General features: G+C 35.4%; 1 protein-coding gene and 1 non-coding gene across 16 annotated transcripts in view; both read right to left on the bottom strand.

Annotated features, from left to right (window-relative positions):
- STAU2 (staufen double-stranded RNA binding protein 2) overlaps window positions 1-16,495 on the bottom strand; it is a 296,212-nt gene that overhangs the window by 218,221 nt on the left and 61,496 nt on the right. The gene's annotated exons all lie outside the window — the stretch shown is intronic.
- On the bottom strand, window positions 15,225-15,297 carry TRNAE-CUC (transfer RNA glutamic acid (anticodon CUC)). The gene has a single exon. It is a non-coding gene; the product is annotated as a tRNA-Glu (tRNA).

Raw genomic sequence — 16,495 nt, forward strand, 5'->3', positions numbered from 1 at the left:
CCAGATCATTACATGTACCCTAAACTTGAGAAAATTCTGAAGGCTGGAGAAGGGAAGTTGGCTAAAGAAAGTGGGACAAGACGAACAACAAACCAGGATTTCTTTTTGCCTGATGTACCCTGAACTGGGTGCTAAGAAGCCAGCAATCTGGAAATGTCAGTGTGTACAGACAAAACATACACACATACACACTCACACACACACACACACACACAAAGAAAGGCTTATTCTCTCTAGCCAAAGGATGAGGAAAAGGGCAATCATGCAGGACAGAGACCTTTTAGATAATAATTGCTATACTCCAACAATGCACCACAAAAAAGCTGCAATTCCATCCCATCTCTGCCAGCAAGGTTTACATAAGGAGCCTAGATTTCTGTTCTCCCCAGCTATAATGAGGAGCTCTTTTTCCCCTGCTGGAATGCTGTCAGAGATAGTCATGTGAAGTTGGGACTTTCATTCCTACCCAGAGGTAATGAGCCTCCTTCCCCCCATGAGGTGTCCATGACACTAAGTAGGAAATCTGAATTTCCATCCAGACCTGGCAATAGCATGACAAAGTCCTCACTTTCCTGCTGGTGCAATGTCAGAAAAAGCCTACTAAAAAGATTGAGGTTAGCTCCACAATCTCACAACATAATACCCAAAATGTCCAGATTCTAGCAAGATCAGTCATCATACCAAGAACCAAAAAAAACCTCAACTTGAATGAAAAAAGACAATCACTAGATACCAAGTAAAGACAACACAGATGTCGGAATCAACTGACAAGTATTTTTAAAGCAGTTGTCATAAAAATACTTCACTAAACAATTACAAACATACTTAAAACAAATAAAAAAATAGGAAGTCTGTGTCCAGAGAAAAATAAAAACCAGAAGATATAAAGAAACAAGTAGAAGTTTAAGGACTGAAAAAAATACAATAACCAAAATGAACATGTCACCGGAAAGGCTCAAGAGCAGAACAAAGATGACAGAGATAAGAATAAGCAAAAGTGAGCTTAGGACATGAATTTCTCAATCAGAATAACAGAGAGAAAATAGACTGGAGAAAAAAAATTAATAAAGACTCAGAGAACTGCAGGACTATCACAAACGATCTAAACATTCGTGTAACTGATGTCTCAGAAGAAGAAAAGAAAAAGTGTATGGGTTGGAAAGTAAGTCCTCTTCCAAAATGGCTGGAAAATTACCAAAGTTTTCAAAAGATGTAAACTTATAGATTCAAGAAGCTGAGCAAACTCCAAACAAGATAAACCCAAAGAAAACTATGCCAAGACAAACTCCTGGAAATTAAATCAAAGAAAAAATTTAAAAGCCACAAGAGAGAAATGAGACATTATCACAATCTACTAATAAAGGAAAATCTATTTGAATTGCAGTGGATATCACATCAGAAACCATGGAGGCCAGAAGAAAGTGACATAACATTTATCATGACTGATAAAAAAAAAAAAAACTATCAACATGAAATTCAACATCAAATAGGCGTTTCCTTCAGGAATGAAGGGGAAATCAAAGCATTTTCAGATGAAGTTAAAACTAGAAGAATCTGTTGCCAGTGGACCTATCTTGAAAGAACAGAAACAGAATGTTCTTGAAATGGAAAGAAAATGATAAGATCTTGGAACATTCAAAAGGAAAAAAGAACAAGGGAATAATTATAGATAAACTGAGGAGATTTTTCCCCATTTTGATTTCTATGCTATATTTAATGCTTGAAAAAAAAAAAAACGTAATACCACTGTCTGATATGGTTCTCAAAGTACATATTTAAAACAATATTACAAATGAAAGACTAATAAGGGACTTACAGGGAGCCTAAGGTTTCTAACATTACTTATACTGGTAACATGCAAACACCAGTAGACTCTGATAAGTTACGCATGTATAACATAATATTTGGAGCAAGCATTTAAAGATCTATACAAAAGGATATACACTGAAATACCAGGTAAATCAAAATAGAATACATAAGGCACAAGCAACCCATATGAAGGCAGGAGAAAAGAAAATAGACAGAAGAAAAACAGAAAGTAATTAACTGATGAAATAAAAAACAAAATAAAATGGTAGGTTTAGGCCCTGACATATCAATAATTACATTAAATATAAATGGTCAAAATATTCCAGCTAAAAGATAGAAACTGGCAGAGTGAATTTAAAAATATTATCCAAATATATACTGTCTGTAAGAAACTACTGTAAAAATAAGACTAAAGGCAGGCTGAGAATAAAATGATAGGTAATAAAAGAGTACTATTTTAACATCAGAGTAGATTTCAAAGCAAAGAAATTACCAGAAACAAAAAGGGAAACAACATAAAAATAAAAGGGTCAATTTACCAAGAAGATACAGTAATCCTAAATGTGTATGTACCAAACAACAGAGCTACAAAATATGTGAAGCAAAAACAGATAGAAATGAAAGAGAAATGGACAAGTCCACAATTTTATTTGGAGACATTAATATACTTCTCACGATCGATAGAAAAACCAGACAGAAAATCAGTGAAGATACAAACTTAACACTTTTAACCAATATGATCTAATCAATATTTATGGAACCCTCTACCAACAACAGCAGAATATATATTCTTTTTGAGTGCCCATGGAATATAAACCAAGAAAGACAATATCCTGAGCCATAAAATAAATCTCAAGTTTAAGAGGATAATCATACAGAGTATACTCTCCGACCACAAGAGAACTGGACTAAGCATGAGTAGCAGAAAGGTAACAGGAAAAATCTCCAAATACTTGGAAACTATACAACACACTTCTAAAACAATCCTTGGGTAAAAGAAGCATCATCAAAGGAAATAAGTATATACATACTGAACTGAATGCAAATAAAATACAACATATCAAAATCTGTGAGCTGAAACTAAGAAATGCTAAGAGATAACTTATAGCACTAAATGTGTGTACATTAGAAAAGAGGAAAACTCTCATATCAATAACCTAAGCTTCCATCTAAAGAACAAAGAAGAGCTAAATAAACCCAAAGCAAGATGTAAATCTAAGAATGGAAATCAATAAAACTGAAAACAACAATAACAAAAAAACTATAGAGAAAAGCAATGAAACAAAAATCTTGGTCCTTTGAAAAATCTGATAAAGCTGACAAACCTCTGACAAGACTGGCAAAGAAAATAAGATAAAACACAATTATCAACACCAGGAATGAGACAAGATTATCACTACAGACTTTGTAGACATAAAAGGGATAATAAAGGAATACTAAGAACAACTTTACACACAAGAATTTGACAACGTAGACAAAATGGACCAAGTCCTCAAAAAGTACAAACTGTCACAAGTGATTTAAAATGAAACAGATGACTTAAATAGTCCTCTAAGTATTCAAGAAACTGAATTCATAATTTTAAAGTTCCTCAAAAACATAAGTCCAAATCCAGACATTTTACAGAATTCTATCAAACATTTAAAGAATTAATTCTGTACAATATCTTCCAGAAAACAGAAAAATGAACACCTCCCAATCCTTTTGAGTCCAGTACTATCCTGATACCAAAATCAAGGAATGTACCAAACAAATCAAAAAAGCTATAGACAAATATCCATCTTTCTATAAAAACAGAAATCTTTAACAGAATATTAGTAAGTAGAATTCAACAACAGACATAAAAATTACAGATCCTGACCAAGTGGCATATACTGAAGGCATACAATATTCAAAAATCAATATTCAACAGTCAGTCAATGTAATCTATCACAATGACAGGTTAAAAAAGACAAATCACATAATTAGATCAACTGCTGCAGCAAAAGAATTTAACAAAATTCGACACTCATTCATTACAAAAATTCTCAAAAATCTAGTTAAGAAAAACATTCTCAACTTAATTTTGAAAAGTCTACTTTCAAAACATACAGCTAAAATGATGCTTAATCATTAAAGATTAAATTATTTCTTCCCAAGATCAAGGATGAGGCAAAGAGGTATGCCCACCACTTGTATTCAACATAGTGCCAAAAATGCTGGCAAGTCAGTGCAATGAGACAAGAAAGGGATATAAAAAGCATACAGATCATAAAGAAAAAAATAAAAAAATATTTGAGGATGGCTGACTATCTATGGAGAAAATTTCAGGAAATCTATTTTAAAAATCACCTGGAACAAGTGAGTTCAGCAAGGTAATAGAATACAGGATGAAAATTTGGGGGCGATAGAGGATGAGACAGTTTCCATCTCATGAACTCAGATCATAGTTCCATATGATGAACTTATGATTCTGCATAAGAATGTGGATTCATAGTAACATAGAATCTTGGTGTTAGAAGGAATCTTAGAAGTCATCTAGATTAGTATTTTTCAAAGTACAAATGATGACCCATCAACGAGTCATGAAATAAATTTAATGAATTACAACTAGCATTTTTAATAAAACCAAATAGAAAATATTATAGACTACAACACACAAGTACTGCATCATAGACCTTCTGTTTTATTTGCATATGTGCATGCGTGCTCATAGCTAAGTTGTGTCTGACTCTTTGTGACACAATGGACTATAGCCAACCAGGCTCCTCTATCCATGGGATTTTCCAGGCAAGAATACTGGAGTGGGTTATCATTTCCTCCTCCTGGGGACCTTCCCCACTCAGGGATCAAACCTGTGTCTCCTGCATTGGTAGGCGGATTCTTTACCACTGAGCCACCTATGTGTATGTATGTATACATAAATAGGTACTAGGTCACACTACTGAAAAAATTATTCCTTACCACAGGTTAGTCAAAGAAGTTCTAAGCCATTCACCTACATCAAGCCACAGAAGGAAACCTCTCTTGGATATCCTAGTCAGATGATAATGCCACCTCTACTTAAATATCAAAAGTAGGATACTTACTACTTATACTTCAAGACAGTAATGTTAGGAAATATTTTATGTAGAACCAACATCTTTCTCTATTGATTTTTGATACACAACTAAGAGAAAAAAGGTTTTTTCCTTCCAAAGAAAAATACTCTGCAGTCCTGTTTCTTTTTCTTTTTTAATCAGTGAACAGAGATGGTTACACCTAAACTTCAAAAACTACAAAAGTAAATTTTTTTTTTCTTTTGGTTCCCAAGAGACTCTGGAGACAAAGGGCAATAAAGGAAGAGAAAGTACATAAGGACCCTAGACTGGAGAAATAAAGCAATACCAAATACAAAGGTCAAGTCAATAAAGGAGTATCTCTGTAGAAATGACATGAATAAAACTGTCAGACTCTGCGGACAATTTCATAAGAATACACATTATTTACCAGCAAATAGTCTCATTTTGAAAATGAGACATATTTTTTTTTTTAAATACACACATCCAGCATGAGACGGGTGCTCAGCGCTGGTGCACTGGGAAGACCCAGAGGGATGGGATAGAGAGGGAGGCGGGAGGGGGAATCGGGATGGGGAACACATGTAAATCCATGGCTGATTCATGTCAGTGTATGGCAAAAACCACTACAATACTGTAAAGTAATTAGCCTCCAATGAATAAAAAAAATGGAAAAAAAATAATAAATAAACACACACATGCAGAGAGAGAGCAAAGAACTATATTCAAAAGACGAGGAAAAAATTGTGAACAAATGAAACCCTCTCATTAACTTGTGAGGAAGCCATTATTTGAAATTTATCAAAGCAATTATTATTTCTGTCCAATCTCAAAGTACTTCCTGTCATTAAATAATATATATATATAAATACATTATTTTATAAACATATAATTCTCCAAACATGTATTCAGTTAGCTAGCAACCTCATTCTACCTAAAATGCAGAAATTCAAAATGTATGAAGTGAAAAATTATGACATCAAAAAATTCACAAACTAAATAAAGCTCAAGAACTTCACACTTGGGTTTCTCAAGTGGCTCGGCCATAAGGAATCCACCCACCAATGCCTACCAAAGCAGGAGATGTGGGTTCGATCCCTGGTCAGGAAGATCCCCTGGAGAAGGAAATGGCAACCCACCGCAGTATTCTTGCCTGGGAAATCCCAAGAACAGAGGAGCCTGGTGTACTACAGGGATAGTCCTGGGGTCCTGGGGTCGCAAAGAGTTGGACACGATTTAGCAACTAAACAACAACCACCTCACACTTATAGGAGCATCTCAGAGCCCAATCCAAAACCTTGTTACTCTTATTCTGCTCCCAATTCTAATTATAATATCGGTTTCCAAGACAATAGCAGTTTAAGAACATTACATTAGCAGGCAAGCACTGTATACACAAGTGCTCTGACATGCAACAACAAATAAGATGACAACCTGACTGTCAAGGATGATTTATAAAGTAACAAAGTGCTCAAGAAACTGATGGTCAAGCATAAGGACAAACCACAATCTCATGATGCTTAGAGTAACACTTGCCATTTATATGGTTGAGACTGAGCATGTGAGATTCTTTATGTTCATAACATAGCATCTTTTTAATTTAAATTTATTTTTAGTTGGAGGATAACTGCACTGTCGATATTTTTAACATGAAAAAGGTATGCCATAACTTTTAGAAAATTTTCTCTCCACAATCACTGAAGTGAAAAAAGTTTTAGTTTTCCAAAAAGAGTGAAATCCTCCATGATTTGGAACCCTTGGCTGTCCAGAAACAATTGATTCCTTGAGGTCTGTGGTTAACTGTAACTTTTACCTTCTACTTAGCTTTTTCAAAAGTTCTATGACTACTTTAAACCAACATATCATAAAGTAATCTTTGATATTAACAGAGGGTACCGTGTGTTTGCGTTAGTATTCCAATGATTGCACATTAGAATCACCAGGGGAACATTTTTAAACACTGGTGTTCAGATGCCCCAACCAGAAATTCTGATTTAATTAGTCCAGATAGAGCCTGCCATCAGATGTGTTAAAGCTTTCCAGGAGAGCCTGCCATTCAGTCAGGGTTGGGAACCACTTGGACAAATCATTTTCTGCGTGACATCTTTAAGAAATCTGTAAGGAGTCTTCACAGGGATACGGGATGCAGCATTTCACAAACTTATCTTCAAATCCATTTTTCAAGGAGCACCTGGTAATTCACCAAGATAAATCTTAAGTTTGAAATCAAATTGAGTAACTTTACAAATTTATTAAAGCTCTAATGTGCTTACCAGGGACAGGGAAAGTGAGAGAAGAAAGAAAAAAAAGGTTCACTTTTATACAGTTATTTTTTATTACAAAAATTCCAAATGAAAGATTTTAATTTGAACTAAGAAACTTCACAGTTTATTTAACTGATGCTGACATTAAGTCTGTGACCCAAAAGCATTCATACACCATGAAAGTCAATTCCAAAGGTAAATTCATGCTGCCCTCTAATGGGTCAAGACAAATATTTTTAACTGGACTATGCCAGAAATACCAATGATGGATACAATTTTATTACTTCATAAATGGGAGAATTACTTTAAATACTATAGAAAGAAAACAAGATTTCACTTTTGGGTGTGACTGAACTTGAAAGATGAACTACGATTGCCATATTCGTGTTCAAGACTTTTCAAATTACCAATCATCATCCACTTCATTTCATCATCCATTTCACCATCCATTTTCATTGCCATATTTGTCAATGTATGTAAAAGGCAAGATGAAACTGTACACCACCTCTGTGCATTCTGCAATGGTCATCTCTAACTCAGCTTCTCTTCAAATAAGTCCACGGCAATGGTCTTCAAACTTAATGCTCATACCTCATAAAAGAATTTTGAAAACTATGTATATATACTCAACACTTTTCATTACATTTAAAATTTTAATTAGTATCTAAAATTTTTCGGTAGCAGCTGAAATACAAAGGATGAAGTTTCTGGCTTATTGTAAATATTAATATCTCAAAATAGAGGTGCTATGTCACTCCTCTAAATGTACTGAAAAGAATCTAAATATCACAGTAAGCTGACATCTACCCTTATCTACTTCAAAAATACATAAATTCTGTTAAATATATTAGGAATTTTACATCAATTTTTTCTTCTTGATCTTCCTTTTATTCTACTCTCCATAGATTTCTATCCTAATGCTACATTTTGTTGCTCACTCACAAACCTATGCATCAAAAACATGAATATTAATTCAAATTTTCAGAAATTTGTATTGCCTGTGATCATACACATGAACATCTTAAATATTTGTGGAATTAGCCATTATTGCAATTATTGTTAGCAGATAAGTAATGAACATGAATATTACCAATTTTGATAAATAATTCTAAAAATGTAAAATCTTAATAGGCATGCTTATCAATGAGATAGATAGGGCATTTTTTAAAAAATGTACACTGCTGTATCTAAGGAAGTATTTCTTACTGCTAAAAATGATAGTTTCTCTATTTTATTCTTATTTCACAGTTTTCTAGGCATAATCACTGACAATTATTCACAAGTAAATCATCCTTGAGTTTTGTTATAGCAAAAATTTTTTCTGTCACAACTTACATTGTGATCTATCATCAAAAATCATTTTTAATGATGTGGCAATTGACAACTTGACTGGTTCCTCTTATAAATTTGATGAAAGCAAAGAACTTCAAACTGCTTGACTCATAACAGGGTGTGTTACATGTTTACTGGGCTTCCCAGGTGATGCTAGTGGTAAAGAATCCACCTGCCAATGCAGGAGACACGGGTTTGATTCCTGGGTTGGGAAGATCCCCTGGAGTACGAAATGGCAAGCCTGTTCCAGTATTCTTGCCTGGAAAATTCTATGGACAGAGAAGCCTGGCGGGTTACAGTCCACGGGGTTCTAAAGAGTCAGTACAACTGAGTAACTAGTGCCCCCAAGACACTCACATGTATATATCTCAAACTTTCATTCTTTATACTTGCTGTCAAGTGTATCTGCTACATTCCCCCTAATCCTACATTACATCTCAAAGAAAGCATGAGAAAGCTTCTACAAAAAGAAATATTACAAAAAAAGTCTAGGAGCAAAATATAATAAACCAAAAATGAGTTAAAAAATTTTATAAAGAAGACCCTTCTAACTCTGAAATTGAACCTTTAGTAAAACAACTTTATAACAAGAAAAAATACAAACTGGAACTATAGAATCATTAACAAAAATAATAATGAAAATACTACATAACAGAATCTAAGGCACACCTGTAAGGCAGTCATCAAGAAAACCGCAGAGCTGTCAACAGTTACAGCTATAAAAATGAAAACATTAGAATAAATGGGTTGAATTCAACTCAAGCTTTTCTAAAAGTTATACACTTTAATTAATTTGGTATCAGAATCTATTTGCTCAAGCTTTTTTCTCATATGTTTATATGTTAGATTGCAATTTCTTTTTCTGTACTGTCTTGCCAGGATTAGGTATTAATGTTATATTTGTTTTCTAATGAAAAAGAAATTCCACTTTCCTCTCTATCCTTTCCTCTCTATTGTCTAGTCAATGCAACATTAAAACTATCTGGACTTTGATAATTTGGGGGATAGAATTCCCCTGTGAAACCCACGTGGACCAGTTGCTTTTCTATGGGCTTATTAACTTTCTCAATTTTTTTCCAGTGGATATCGATGTATTTAAGCTTTCTGTCTCTAATGGGCCAATTTGGTGCATAATATTTTCCTGAGAAATTATCTATACCATCTAGGTTTTAAATAATATTTTTACAGAAGTCTGCAAAGTAGTCTCTTGTAATTTGTTCAGATTTTTCTCCATTCCCACGGTTATTTTCTCTTTGTCATTTCTCTTTTTTCATCTGTGCTTTCTTCCTTTTACCTCCTTGGTAGCAAGCTAGTGGTTTGTCTATTTTGTCAATTTTTTTAAAATCACAGTTTTATCAATTAGATCTACTTTCCTCTATTCTCTACTTCATTTATTTCTGTTTTCATCTTCTTTATTTCTTCCTCTGTACTTTCATTTACTTTACTTTTCAAACTGGGTTTTATGATGTCGAGCCATCCTATCCACACAAAAAGTACCTTTTCATTTACTGAAGTTTACTTTTATGTCTTCAAAAGTACTCTAAAGTTTCCCTCATGCATTTTTGCACATTTCTTCATAAGTTTATTCATCAGTGCTTTCTCCTCTTTGTTGTTGTTGTAAGTGGAGTTTTCTCTATCATTGTATTTGTTTTGTTGTTGTTTTAGTCACTAAGTTGTCTAGTCACTCAAAAGAGTCACTCAACTCTTCTGAGACCCCAAGGACTGTAGCCTGCCAGGCTCCTCTGTCCACGGGATTTCCCAGGCAAGAATACTGGAGTGGGTTGCCATTTCTTTCTCCAGGGGAATCTTCCCGACCCAGGGATCGAACCCACATCTCCTACATGGGCAGGCAGATTCTTCACCACTAAGCCATCAGGGAAGTCTACTTATAAGTCCTTGTATACTTGAAGTTCTAGATATAATTTTATATCATGCTACTTTGCTGAATTCTTGGTTTCAATTATTTTCTAAGCCTTATACCTCTAAATTGCTCTCTCTCTCTCGTCTCTTAACTGTACTAACTAATGCCTCTAGGACAATGATGAATAATTCTGGAGATGGTGTGCCTTATTTATCTTAATGATAAATAAGTTAAAAACACTCTAATATATTTTTGAGGTGTATGTGGTAATTGCTGTCATGGCATTTATCACTCTGAATTATAATCATCTACCCTCTCCCACTAAGTTATAAACTCAAGAATAAAGGTGATGTCTTACTCATCTTCATGTTGACCACCATGTTGCTCCTCAATAGCTCTCACTGACTGACACTGACATATTGAATGAATCAATGTACTAATAAATATATTCCTGTGTCAATGAATCAGAGAAAGAACATGTCCCCAGACAAGAATCAGGAATTTAGAGGTGGTTTTAAAATTGGTGGGGATCACTTCATATCCATTAGGATGACTATTATTAAAAAAAAAAAGTATGGAGAAGGTGGGGAAATTAGAACCCTTGCACAGAAACAAATTTGGATGATGCAGATTTTATCTTATAAAGCAGAAATTTCCCTACAAAATATGGGAACTGTTCTGGTCTAGCATGCCATCCCTACTCCTTAACAACTTTACACTGCACTAAACATTAGATTTCATACTACTGCTATAAGGCACGTCTTAGCCCCAACACCCTGGCAAAAGTTAGTGCCATTATCACTTTTTCATCTTCAGTTCCTTTCTACAGTTTTCACATCTGGTTATTTAACCTACTCCTGTCTTTAAGCCTTCTCTTAATACAAAGGTCCATCTGGTCAAGGCTATGGTTTTTCCAGTGGTCATGTGTGGATGTGAAGGTTGGACTGTGAGGAAAGCTGGGCGCCGAAAAATTGATGCTTTTGAACTGTGGTGTTGGAGAAGACTCTTGAGAGTCCCTTGGACTGCAAGGAGATCCAACCAGTCCATCCTAAAGGAGATCAGTCCTGGGTGTTCATTTCAAGGACTGATGCTGAAGCTAAAACTTCAATACTTTGGCCACCTCATACGAAGAGTTGACTCACTGGGAAAGACCCTGATGCTGGGAGGGATTGGGGGCAGGAGGAGAAGGGGACGACAGAGGATGAGGAGGCTGGATGGCATCACCAACTCGATGGGCATGAGTCTGAGTAAACTCCAGGAGTTGGTGATGGACAGGGAGGCCTGGCGTGCTGCAATTCATGAGGTCGCAGAGTCAGACACAACTGAGCAACTGAACTAAACTGAACTGAACTGAAAGCATGACCAACCTTAAGGCTCTTCTTTGGGACTGACTAAATTTGTTTCCATTAATAAACAATTTGAATTAAAACCGTGGAGGATGAAACTCCCTCTGTCTATCAGCCCCTTTCTTTCCTACTCCTGATACTTACTATTAGAGTTGCAAAAAGCTCACTACTATGGATCAGGTGGCATTAAGGAGAACATGTTCCTTGAAGTTAGAACTATTTACAAGGTACACTGCTCACTGTAATTAAAATGAGTTTTTATAAGCTATCTTGGGAACTTTGCCACCATTTATCACAATCTTTCTATGAGAAAATACATTCTAAATTTCCAGTCACCAACATAAAAACAAACTCTAAAGAAAAAAAAAAAAAACAACTCTGGAACATGCCCTATTTTGATGATTACCCAAATCTTGCCCAGAATTTACTAGACACAATATTCCCTTTCCAAGAAGTCCTATTATTACATAAACTTTTATAAACATATAACATAAACTCTCATTATTAAAAGTCACAGCACTTGCATTAAAAACTATACTTCAATTTCTTTCTAAGTCCAATTAAAGTTAAAAACTTCACAAACCCCTCACTAAATATCATTAAGTGTTAGTCGCTCAGTCGTGTCTGACTCTTTGCAACTCCAAGGACTGTAGCCCACCAGCCCCTCTGTCCATACAACTCTCCAGGCAAGGGTACTGGAGAGGGGTAGCCACTCCTTTCTCTAAGGAATATTCCCGACTAAGGGATTGAACCCAGTCTCCCACATTGTGAGGAAATTCTTTACAGTCTGAGCCACCAGGGAAGCTCCCACAGTTGAAGGAAATACATAAAAAGTGATTATTAATGAGAAATACCAGGCAGATAACACTGCTTCTCAATTCATACAGAAACTCTCCAAAACAAAGGAAAAAAAGATTCAGAATTTTCAAGTTTCTCAGAATACAAGGAACCCTATACAAATTTTCCTTGCACAATTCTGAAAACTGAAAGTCCCTCATTTACCTGTGACATGCTGCCTTAAAAAGAGCTTTGTAAATTGATCTGTCATTTTGCCCAGATATTTCCTTAAAACACAAGTAAATAAATAATATGCATTGCTGAAGCAAGATTCTGTTCAAGTGAACAAAAAGAAGACATCTGCGAGACAAACACAAAGGAAATTAAGTACTGTGCTTGGTTTTCAGAGACTGAACAACAGATTAATAAAATTAGTCTCAGAGGATGTGGTTTATCTTCCCTAAACTAGGATAAAAATTGTTTAAAAATCATAAATTTAGCATTTATCATATTTAAATCATGGTTGCATTTTCCTAAAGAATCATGATGAACTTGAGAAGGGAAAAACAATTATTCTTTTGATGCAATTTCATTATATTCACATTTATGGAAAATAACACATAAACTTTTAGTACAAAGAACTCAAAAACAGAACTCCCCTCAAAATGTAGTGGTTAAGACTCCACGCTTCAAATGCAGGGAGACGAGTTCGACCCCTGGTTGAGGAACTTAATATTAATAAGATCCTGAATGCCACACAGCACAGACAAAAAGTAAAAAGAACTCAGAAAGGATTTCAAGAGCATTTTTTTTAAAAAGCAACTAAACAAAACTCAGACAAAAGTCAAGCAAGAATTATAAAAAGTAACTTTTTAAATTTAAGAACTGGCTTTGTTCACTTCTGCTTTTTGTTTTGGGATTTTGGGGTGGGGGAGACATAAAAAATGTTAAACTCGTGTGGCATGAAAATACTTTTATTTAATAAACATACCAGATCATTTAAACCCTACTAATCCAGTTATGTGGTGAGCCTTGAGCCCGCCTGACTGACTGCCTTCAACAGCAGAGCCAAGGAATATGAAGTTCTGGATGTGTATCATGGGAAATTCATTAACAAGTTATTAGTACTGGAATACTAACTCAGTGGCAGGAAAACACAGACTAGCCATTTTTCAGGAATGAAAGTGAGAAAGTTGAAAGATCAAAGGTAAAACAGATGGCTCTAATGCTATGACAAGGCAGCAGTGGTATGTGCATAAAACAACTACAGAAAAGGCACAGGTGTTCTGAGATTTGCGTTTAAATCCTAAGTTAACAACTGCTGAAGTACACAGTAGTTTTCCAAAGAAATGACTCTGAGCTGCAATGACAGTATTATTCCAAGGTCAACTGAATTCCAACAAACAGCCAAGAGTAAGAATCAGCCATCCCTTCTCTGAAGTACATACTCAGAAATGATAATAGAATTATAGTCTGACTTTTTTAAATGGATAGAAATGAAACTTTGAAAACCTCTCAAAATAATGTCCTGTTACAAATACAGTTATTTAAATTATTTTTAAGGAACAAAAAACATTATGGTAAAATAAGGTAATGGGCCATGTGTGGTCACGGAGTTGTTATTTTAATCCTGAAAACTACCCTATGAGGATGCAAACTTTATTTTCTCCAATTTATAGGTGAGTTAACTGAGAATGAGAACGTTTGAGTAACCTGCTCAAATCCACACAGCGACCATTTCAACTCAAGTCTGCACTTGGAACTAAACAGCAGTACCCACAATATGATAAAGGCTAACAATTAAATACCATTTATTGAAGAAAGGCAGAAGCTAAGCAATTAGTAGACATTTTATCCTCATTCTATGAGGTAAATATTATTTTAGCCCCTAGTAAGACATTTATAATGGTTTCAGCCAAATGCTTGAGAGGCAAAAATCAGATGCTTTCTGAGAAATATTTTTAGTGTCAAAGAAAATTGAGAATTTCAAAATGTATTGTTAAGTCAACCTTATTGAGGTGTATTTTACATATAATGAAATAGGCCTATTTTAAGCCCGTAACTAATGAGTTTTTACATAATCTGTTTAACAATCACCAAAATCTAGATAGTCTGGGTAAACTCTGGGAGTTGGTGATGGACAGGGAGGCCTGGCGTGATGCAGTCCATGGGGTCGCAAAAAGTTGGACACGACAGAGTGACTGAACTGAAAATCTAGATACAGAATATTTCTATCACCCAGAGAAAAGCGTTGGTATCTTGGAAAAGAAATTCCCACATTTTTGTCACAACAGACTAGCTTTGCTTTTTCTAAAATGTCACAAAAATAGAACCTTCTAGTACATACGCTATGCATCTGGTTTCTTTGGTTCAGCAGAATGTTGCGGGGACTCACCCATATTGTGACTTGGACCAGAAGTGCTACTACTGAGTAGTATTCCATGCCACGGATATGACACAATTTAACCATTTACCTGGTGGTGGATATGACCAGTTCAGGGCTATTACAAAGAAAAAATGCTACAAATACGTATGAACAAGTCTTTGAAGAGCCACATATTTTCTTTCCTCTTAGGTAAATACCAGAGTGGAACTGCTAGATGGCATGTAAGTGTATATTTAACTGAATGGCAAAACATGACAGAATGGTCATATTATTAGTATTTCCAGCAGTAATTACGAGGGCTCCAGTCATTCCACCCTGATACTTGGTATTATCAGCCTTTTTAGCTTTTTTTTTTTTTAATTTGGGGGGGGGGAGGAATGTTTGTTTTGGCTGCATGGCTTGTGGGATTAGTTCCCCAACCAGGTATTGAACCTGGGCCCACCGCAGTGAGAGTGCAGAACCCTAACCACTGGACCACCAGGAAATTCCTTTCAACCTTTTAAAATTTCAGCTATGATTTTACAGGCTTCCCTAGTGGCTCAGAGGGTAAAGCGTCTGCCTGCAATGTGGGAGTCCTGGGTTGGGAAGATCCCTGGATAAAGAAATAGCAACCCACTCCAGTACCCTTGCCTGGAAAATCCCATGGACGGAGAGGCTATTTTTAGAATCATTTTAGCTATGACTTTATGCCACATTTCCCTGATAACTAGTGATTTCGAGCATCTTTTAGCTCAAAATTAGCTAATAAGCTAATGTGCTTATTAGCCATTCTTTATCTCTTCATTGAAGTGTCTAGTCAAATATTTTGCTCATACTTGGCTTACTGTGTTTGTTTATATCATTCTGGATTCAAATCCTGTCAACATAAGTATTGCAATTTTTTTTTCAGTATGTCCTGCTTTTTTGAGTTTTTTGTTTTAGCCACACCACACGGTACATGGGATTTTAGTTCCCTGACCAGTGACAGAACTTGTGCCCCCCACAGTAGAGGCCAGGGAAACCCTAACCACTGGACTGCCAAGGAATTTCCCCATTACCTTTGCACTTTTTTTGTTTTTAAAGGTAAGAGGTGAATTAATTCAGGGAGAAACACACTCCACAGACAAGAGGGCCATCACAGCGTGTGAGTGCGGCAAACTTTTTCCCTTTTAAAACAGTGACTTTGGGGTACTAGAAGTTTTAAATTTTGATGAAGTTCAATATCTCAATTTTTTCTTCTATGATTTGTGTTCTTTGTGCTCCAAATCTGTCTCCAAAGTAACAAAAAGCTTTCTTCTAGAAAGTTTACAGCTTTTTACATGGAGGTCTAGGATCTATTTCTAATTAATTTTGTCTATGGTGTGAGGTAAGAGTTGAGGATCACTTTTTCACATCTGGATACCCAACTGTTTTCCCACTGGTTGTTAGAAGGAACAGACTCTGCCTATTAATACCTTTGTTGAAATTAATTTTGAAGAAAAAAAAAAAAACAAACCAAATTGACCATATGTGGCTATGTTTATTTCTTGACTTTATATTCCAGGGATCAGCAAACTTCTGTACAGGGCCAGATGATAAATATTCTGGGCTTTGCAAGCCATAAAACTTCTGCTATACCTATTCAACTCTGCTAATGCAGCAAGACAGCAGCTACAGAGAAAACACAAATAATCATGACTGTGTTCTAATAAAACTTCACTAAC

Source organism: Dama dama, chromosome 21, assembly GCF_033118175.1.
Source record: "Dama dama isolate Ldn47 chromosome 21, ASM3311817v1, whole genome shotgun sequence".
Taxonomy (NCBI): Eukaryota; Metazoa; Chordata; class Mammalia; order Artiodactyla; family Cervidae; genus Dama; species Dama dama.